The following is a 9006-nucleotide window of genomic DNA, read 5'->3' as shown; positions in this document are numbered from 1 at the left end:
CTTCCAGTCCAAACATCATCGTCCAGCCTCCAACCAGAGGTCCATCAGTTATCATGGAGCCACAGGTGGAGTCTGGATTCTTTTCTAGAATGAGACGGCAATGAGAGTCCTGCCAAGTGACATCACTGACATGAATGGATGACTTCAGTCACGTGACTGGAGGACACCCAGATAGCAAAGGTCCACTCATGTGTGTCCTCACTGCTCCACAGGTCTGTCAAATGTTCTGTAAAATAGTTGGACCCAGCAGAGCTGCTAGATTAGGAGTTGATGGAGTCATTGCAGATACCAGGGTCCAAAGTCCAGCTTGAACCTGGTTTGTGCAGTTCTTTGTCAAGCTAGCAGCCATTCTTTTCACTGCCAAGCTAAAGTGACTTCTGTCAGCAAAGGTCAACATACAAAAGGATATTTCTACTGTCAGTTCAAGATTTTGATCAAACTCCTTTTTCAGAGCTGGAACCTTCCTCTTGTGTCAGCTTTCTGTTCCCATCTCCATGGTAACGGTCAGTTTTGACCCACGTCTTCAATCAGCTGTCAAATAAACTAAAACAGTTTTCTATCCTCCAAGTTGTTTCCATCTCTTGGTGACCTTGTTAGGCTTCCTTATCCATGGAAATATTGGTTTGAAGATTTAGTTGTGGGCCTCTGGACCTTTTTTTAGTCACTAAACCCTGGATTTATTTTTTCAGCAACAGAACTTTAATACAAACACAAAATGAAAAGCAGAACAAGCCAGAACCCTAAATATGGATTTGCAAGGTCAACAAACAACAACCAGTCAAGCAAACCAAACCAACAGAAACCAACTACAAACTGTTTGAGTCATGACAAAGTCCAGGACCCACTTTTCACCCTACAATGTAAACCAATGGGAGGCTGTCTCCTCAGACACACATAGCCTCAAACTGACGCTTCTCTCGTCTACACTGTAACTCTCTCCACTTCACAAATAACTTCACTACATTCCTGACAAAAATGCCGACGAAAATATGTTACATTCAACTTTTGACCACAATCTGGGGATTGATGAGCCTTTTTCAAACAACAAACTCTCCAAAAATCCTCTCTCCTCTCCACTCTGACAGAGAGCAGCGGGGGAGGGGCTCTTAAGAGGCTCAGCTCTGATTCTCACTTGGTGTCACACTGAGGCTTCTACCTCCTAAACTACAAGTCCCACCGCTCTCATAAAATACATCCTTGGATTCAGGACGACTCCTGCTACTTTTCTGCAGTGGACAGAAGGAGGCTCAGGCCCTAACAACACTGCCTCCAGCTTTAATTAAGACCTCAGTTTTGTTCTCTGCCTCCATGACAGGTTAATGGACATCAACTGGTCCTGAGTCACCGGGAGACACGGCGATGTCCAGCTGAGTGACATCAGCAGGACTGTGGAGGTTTATACTGAGTCTCCTGACGACAAGTGGCAGTACAGAGATATTAAAGAGGGTCTGAGCTAAAACTGAACCTTGGGGAACTTCAACCTTTGATCTCAGAGTTCTATTTTTAATCTTAGAATTCTTTCTTTGATCTCTCCTTGATTTCTCAATGATTTCTTTGTGGACTCCAATTGTCTCTGATCTCTCAGTGAGACAAAGACAGAGCAGCTCCAACCTCAGCCTCCAGGAGGCCCTGATCCTCTAGTGGTCAGTCCTCTGTGTTGTGGCTGCAGCAACCCTGGTTTGAATCAGGGTCCCAGCAGCAACATTCCTACTGACTAGTGTTTGTTGTTCAACTGGACAGTTTGTCTGGTGAAGCTCTCTCAGACACTCCTTTCTTCATCCTCCCTTCAGGCTCAGCAGCATCAGAGTCAATGTGTCTGACTCAGACCAGAACCCTCAACCTGGAGGCTGTGGTGCAATGAGAACACATCTGACAACCAATCAGAGGAGGGTCTGTTTGACCCCTGAAAACTCCATTAAAGCCTGAGAGGAACTTGTTCTTCATCTCCAAATTCCCTCCCTGCACGTTGTCTCTCCAGAAATCATTCCAGTCCAAGTTGAACCTTAGACTAAAAGCTCCCAGTAGGTGATGCAGGCTTCACCTCACTCCTGGTTCTGGAACCTCACCAGTTCTTGCTCTCTCACCACTTGGATCTCATGTTCCTGACATCTCTGAGCTTGTTTCCTATCCACCTGTCTCATGTTGATGAGGTCATCCAGCCTGATGATCTCCATGGTTCTCCTTTGAGTGGTTCCCTCTGGGAGAGTTCTCTCTCTGTAACTTGTGTGTTTGCTCGTATCCTGTTTCTCCTTGACAGCACTTTAGTGTTTTTACCACTGGTGTCTCATCTGTGGTTCACCTTTTATTTTACTTCTTTGTCAAAGATGAAGGTGTTTGTGGTCATTCATCAATCATGTGATGGCTCATGTGACTGTGAGTCTGATGGAGAGCTTGTAGCGTCTCTCACTCTGATCACTTCAGGCTATTGAAGCTACTCAGATGTAGCCTGACTAGCTCAGTCGGTAGAGCATGAGACTCTTAATCTCAGGGTCGTGGGTTCAAGCCCCACGTTGGGCGTTCATCTTGAACATCCCTGCTTGTCCTCTCACTTCTGCAGCTGTGGGGCTTTGATTGGAATTGAAAGAAAAATCGCTGAATGAACAACACAAACACAGGCTGTGTCTGAAGGTCCACACCTGCACCCGACTCAGAATGAAAAAACCAGTGTGGACTCAATTGTGTCCACTGTCAATTCTGATTCTGGAGAAATTTCTTCATATGTATTGATGGGCGCGAGCCAAGCAGAAATTTCCCACAATGCCGTAGTGTTTGGTCAGTGTTGAGCAGGCGTCAGTCTGACAATGATCTCATATTATTGTGTCATCACCTGACCAGACCCAAAAGTAGGCTCAGGTATCAGTTTCTTCTCAATGCTAATGTCTGCTAGCTTAGTCTGCTACTTTGATGGCTCTGCCTGCTCAAAGGTCCAGACCCAAAAGTAGGCTCAGGTATCAGTTTCTTCTCAATGCTAATGTCTGCTAGCTTAGTCTGCTACTTTGATGGCTCTGCCTGCTCAAAGGTCCAGACCCCTGGATGTGGTGGTTCCTACCTGAACGTAGATTCTGTCAGCTCATGTTGTTAAATCAACTCACCAGGAACACCAGTAGATTTCAATGGACTGACAATGAGTCTCATTGAATGGGTGTCTCGTCCAACGAGAAACAATCAGTCTCAGGTTGAAGCTCATCAATGAGGTCTTGTGGATCAGTGGCTTGCATGAATGAATGAGTTGGAAGACTTCTTGGAAATTAAAGTGGATTTAATACAATGAAGAAAACCCTTAAGACAGAGTGATAATTCCAGCAGAGTAATTAAGGCCCATATTGAGTAGCAGGTATGAATTAGCCTGGATTTATCTGAGCTTGAACATGAATGGATGACTTCAGTCACGTGACTGGATGACTTCAGTCACATGACCCAAACAGCGACCATCAGTCTCCTTCCAATCCTGTACTTTGGTAAACAACAAAAACAGAGTAAAAGTCTCTGGCAACATATTTGTTTCCTGTAGGGTTTCTTCATGTATGTGTGGTGTACTTGCTCTCCCAGAGGACTGCCATCTTTGTTCTGTGGGCTGACATGTTTTAGTGTCAGCACAGGTCATAGCGCTGAGACTTAACTCTCATTCTCCTCCAAGTATTATTTCCACCTCACACTCCTGCATATATTCAAGTGAACAGGGAACACAAATTCATGCTCAACTTCTCCTGTGTATTCATCCACAGTCACTAAACAACAACCAAACCAAACAAAAGAGGTTTGCTAGCATGGCGATCAGCTGTAGTTCACCATCATCTGGGTTCAAATCCCACCACTGCCATCATGTCCCAGGTCACAGGAGAGGTATGGCAGGTCTCTCACAGCCTTTCCTTTCACTTCCACAGGTATCTTCAAACCTGTGACCAAAAGAAGAAGTAGGTCCTGAAAACTCTCCAGCTGGTCCAGAACACTGCTGCCCGTGTGTTGACTAGAACTAGTAGAAGAGACCATGTCTCTCCTGTACTGGCTTCTCTGCATGGCTCCCTGTCACATTCAGAATAGAATTCTAAATTCTCCTTCTACCATCAAAGTCCTCAACAGTCAGGCTCCCTCCTACCTGACAGAGCTCCTAGTCCCCTATTATCCAGCTAGAACCCTTCGCTCCCAGGATGCAGGGTTACTGTTGGTTCCTAGAGTTCTAGAAGTAGAATGGAGCCAGAGCCTTCAGCTATCAGGCTCCCCTCCTGTGGAACCGTCTCCCAGTTTCAGTGCTCACAGTGGTCCTCAGTGAGCTCAGGGAGCTTGTGAGGATAACCAGACACATGAAAAACTACAGGGAACATTGGCTGGAGCTCAGTATCTCCTGATGTACATGGCAGGGAAGCTGCTGCTGATGTCATCAAAATGAGCCCTGGAATCACAAGGTTTGCTGTGACGAGAGGCACTGACATCAAGACATGTTTGGAGCTGTTTATGGTTGATGGTTCTGTTCATTCCACTGTCACTAAAAAGAGTCAGCATTGCTGTGACAAACCTCAAAGGAAAAAAAGTCCATGGTGACAAGTGGAAAGACATTGATGAGGGACACCTGGATGCTTCTGTTGGTGTTCTTCTTCTTCCTGGAGTGTTCAGATCCTGCAGTGAGGCCACTGATCGTCTCTGGGACGCATCGACAGGCAGAAATATTTTCCGGGCCACAAGGCCACTTCAGAACTTTCAACGAACATCAAGAGTCCTCAGATTTGACGACAGAGACACCGGAGCAAGAACTGACAAGCTTGCCCCCATTGGGGATGTCTGGGAAAGATGGGTGCAGCTCCTTGCACCAACATTCATCCCAGGGCCAGAGGTGAGAGTGGATGAACGTCTTGTCCCTTTCTGAGGAAAATGCCCCTTCCAGCAGTCCATGCCCAGTAACCAGGAAGGACGGCAGAACAGAGTTTGTGTTCTGGCTTGTTCTGCTTTTCATTTAGTGTTTATATTAAAGTTCTGTTGCTGAAAAAAAGACTTTTATGCCAAACCCAAAGGTTCATTTTATCACTTTTTTAATTGAAATCAAGGGTTTACTGACTAAAAAAAGGTCCAGAGGCCCACAACAAAATATTCAAATCAATATTTCCATGGATAAGGAAGCCTAACAAGGAAACCAAGAGATGGAAACAACTTGGATGATAGAAAATTGTTTTTAGTGAATTTTACAGCTGATTGAAGATGTGGGTCAAAACTGACCGTTACCATAGAGATGGGAACAGAAAACTCAAATGGAAGCTCAAAAGGGGACTTAGCTCCAATGGTAGAGTGCTAGCTTAGCATGTGGGAGGTAGAGGGATCCATGCCCTCATTCTCCAGAATACTTCAGCTTGTTCTGTTGATCAGAGGAGCTGCTGGGTGATGAATGCTGATGTTTGTCCACTGCTGTGATAAAGTGTCCCCTGTTACTGAGATGAGAATGAACACCTGCTCAGGTCAACGCTGCAATCAAACCAGGGACTCTGAACCTCCCACACAGTGAAGGAGTTTGTCCTGCAGGTTGATGGACGCTTATTAAGTTCTATCTTTGATCAAATATAAGAAATGTAAAATAATTCAACATTGATTGCATTTCCCTCCTTTCTTTGGTGCCCTCAGACTTTCTGAGAACTGTAGGAGGAACTGCTCTCTGTTTTGTGTTTGTTCTGCTCAGTGTAGGAAGGAACGAAAGACCGGAGCTCTAAGTTTTCCAGTTCCTACATCAGTGAACAGACTTTCTGTGCTGCGAGGAACCAAAGCTACTAAGGAGGATTACAGAGTTTGGGAGTCAGTGACTTAATAGAGTCTAACAAAGGGTTGAACCTGAATGAGACAGTCACCCTTCAACATGGGGCCATGGCAGAGTGAACCAAGAACACTACAATGGGGGTGAGAGTGGAGGCATGATGGATTCACAGTTCATCACCTCCACCATCATGTGGACCACCTGATCACCTCTCCCTCAACCTCTAAATAACTCGTTCCCTGACTGGGAATCGAACCCAGGCCGCGGCGGTGAGAGCGCCGAATCCTAGCCACGAGACCATCAGGGACCACATTGAGCTCTCCAACAACAGAGACTATAGACAATGACTCAAGAACACAGGACTCTGTGGTCTCAGCTTGAGATGCAGAGGGTCCACCAAGACCACCACACACCTCACCCTCCTAAAGACAGTCCACCCCAAGGATCCTGTCCCCCTCTGCTCCAACTCAGCCCTCCATTCATAACTGACTTTGTCTCAGTCTCTTCACAATGCCAGTCACTGAAACACTGACAATGTGATGGGGCTTCCTGTCTTTATTACATTTTCTTCAAAGGATCCCGTGTGTCTTCTTTCTCTCTGTCTGTACTTGAGTGTGGTACCAGGCCCAGCTTGAACGGGTGACTGTGTCTGAGTGGGTCGAGGCTGGGCTGCAGGTATTGGGAGGTTAGAACCCATCTGTGAGGCTCCAGGTGGAGCGATCACCTGTGAGGGTCCAGGGACAGCAGGAAGCTGCACAGATGGTAAAGACATGGAGGGGAGACAGGTGGTGCTAGAGCAGTAACAGGAAGTGTCTGGCATTTTGGTTCATCCTGTGAGATGACGTGAGGTTGTGGTTTTGCCTCCAGCCTCACCTCCTCATCAGTGTTCAAAAGGTTCAAAGGTGAAAAAATGGGATTCAACCAAACAGCTGGAATGAAGAGTTGGTAACACTTGCAGAGCTGCAGGGAGCTGGACAGGTCTCACCATGGGGGGATTTGTCCCACAGATCCTGCTGAAGTGGCTCCTCCTCCTGAGACCTGCAATGCTGGCTGGACCTTTGGAAAAAGAACACAACAAATCTTCATAAACATTTACTTCAGCAGGAACACACAAGAAGGTGGGACTGGTTCCTTTTTCATGTTCACTATTTTGTCGTCTTGGTTCATGTTTTGGTTGTCAAAGTTAATTCTGAATATTTGTGGAAAGTTCGCCTGCCTTTACTTGTACCAGTACTTCCTTTAGTAACAAATTAAAAAGCTCAAGCTAAACTTCAGTCAGGACAACCATTCTTTCTCATTCTTCGACCTCTGTTTTATGTCCATGACCATCCTGTCTGTCACCTTTGGTGATGGAGACATCAGTTGATGACATCAGCAACGGTCCTCAACCTAACTGCCTCTGCCAGAAGCGAGCTGTCATCTGTCTCAGGGGACACAGTCAAGTGGACCGGGGCGGATGAGGGCCTGCTGCTTCCTTGAAATATTTCTCAATATTTCAGTTGCAACTGTATAGTGATGGTGGCTCAGTTTAGAGCTGTCAATCAATGTTAATAATTGATCTTAGCATCTGGAGATTATTTTAGGAACACAAATACTTTTACTTCATTCTGAGGATGAGCAGACATTCAATATAATGATTATTTATTAGTCAAAGACTCCTGCTGGTCAGAGAGGATCTGGGCTGGATTGGAAAGCTTCAGAGAGGGAAACCTTCACTCTGGATTGGACTGAGAACGGAGCAGCCTCAGCTTCCTGGAGCCTGACTTGCCTCTGTGGTCTAAGGTTGTGTGGGCTGACATCACAGTGAAACTACCTAGATCACAGAGCCTTTGAGATCACAGGCTGACTTCCTTTTTTCCCTAAAATGAAGAATAATAATTTAAAAAATGTTGTGTCTGTGTTTGTGTTGCTGCATCAGTTAAACAGTGACTCTGACAGAGGGGATGTAGCTCAGTGGTAGAGCGCATGCTTTGCATGTATGAGGCCCCGGGTTCAATCCCCGCCATCTCCAGCTGGTCCTTTGGAGCCTTCATCTTATCAGCTAAATTGATCCATAAATGTGACAACAGTTGATAACAAACTACCAGAAGAGAAACCAGTCTGTTGCATATCAAAGTATTTGTAGCTGCGTCAGTGTGACTGTGAGCCTTCATTTGTTTCCTCCAAAAAGTTTAAAATGAACTCAATGCTGAATCCCTCGTCGTCATCACTGAGCTGCAGAATTGGTCCATGCAGGAGGCTGAGCAGGTCTTCCTCTCTGGTCCAGTGTCTCAGCACAGGTCAGAGTAGAGAATTAAAACATGAACACAAAACTTTATCAGCTGTTTACTGATATCAGTGACTACCTTCAAGTAAGAGTGTTCGTGAATGGACCCTTTTTAAAGTTTATGTTATAATGTTTGAAAAATGATGCTCACAAAATCAATATAAAAGTGTTTGTGCTAAAATGATTCCAGTAGATTTTATTGCCATTTTAAGAGTTCAAGCGTAATTTGATGACATTGTTTGATGTCATGACTCTCAGTTACTTTAGCAGGACCATCGTGACATGAAATCTTCCTCATCATCCCATATCGACCCTCAACCCCTCACACAGAACCAGGAGCCCTCAACTGAAGGAACCTTTAAAACTGAGAAGTTGGACAGAAAGCAGTATTTTGGTGGAACGAACCTTTAAAACTATAAATTAGAAAGTATTTTGTTGGAATGAACCTTAAAAACTATAAATTAGAAAGTATTTTGGTGGAACGAACCTTTAAAACTATAAATTAGTACGTATTTTGGTGGAATGAACCTTTAAAACTATAAATTAGAAAGTATTTGGTGGAGTGAACCTTTAAAACTATAAATTAGAAAGTATTTTGGTGGAATGAACCTTTAAAACTATAAATTAGAAAGTATTTTGGTGGAACGAACCTTTAAAACTATAAATTAGAAAGTATTTTGTTGGAACGAACCTTTAAAACTATAAATTGTAAGAGTTGCTAATGAACTCAAAATGATGCTAACAGTAATGTAGTGATAGTTGCTAATCAACTCAGTGATGCTTACCGTAATGTAGTAAGTGTTTCGAATAACCTCTAAGTGATGCTGACAGTCATGTAGTAAGAGTTGCTACGAACCTCAAAATAATGCGACAGTAATGTAGTAAAAGTTGCTACGAACCTCAAAATTTTGCGACAGTGATGTCGGAAGAATTGCTAATGAACTTAAAATGATGCTAACAGTAGTGTAGTGATAGTTGCGAATCAACTCAGTGATACTTACAGTAA

The 9006-nt window shown here is 44.4% G+C and overlaps 2 non-coding genes across 2 annotated transcripts; both read left to right on the top strand.

The window, feature by feature from the left end:
* Nucleotides 1-2444: 2444 nt before the first annotated feature.
* Nucleotides 2445-2517, top strand: trnak-cuu (transfer RNA lysine (anticodon CUU)). Its single transcript has one exon. It is a non-coding gene; the product is annotated as a tRNA-Lys (tRNA).
* Nucleotides 2518-7673: 5156 nt separating this feature from the next.
* trnaa-ugc (transfer RNA alanine (anticodon UGC)) lies at nucleotides 7674-7745 on the top strand. Its single transcript has one exon. It is a non-coding gene; the product is annotated as a tRNA-Ala (tRNA).
* The last annotated feature ends 1261 nt before the right edge of the window (nucleotides 7746-9006 follow it).

The sequence above is a fragment of the Aulostomus chinensis genome, chromosome 1 (genome assembly GCF_037954235.1).
Source record: "Aulostomus chinensis isolate RoL2024-O1b breed Wild chromosome 1, RoL_Achi_v1.0, whole genome shotgun sequence".
Classification (NCBI taxonomy): domain Eukaryota; kingdom Metazoa; phylum Chordata; class Actinopteri; order Syngnathiformes; family Aulostomidae; genus Aulostomus; species Aulostomus chinensis.
Note: the sequence above shows the minus strand (reverse complement) of the source record. Positions and strands in the feature narration are given on the sequence as shown.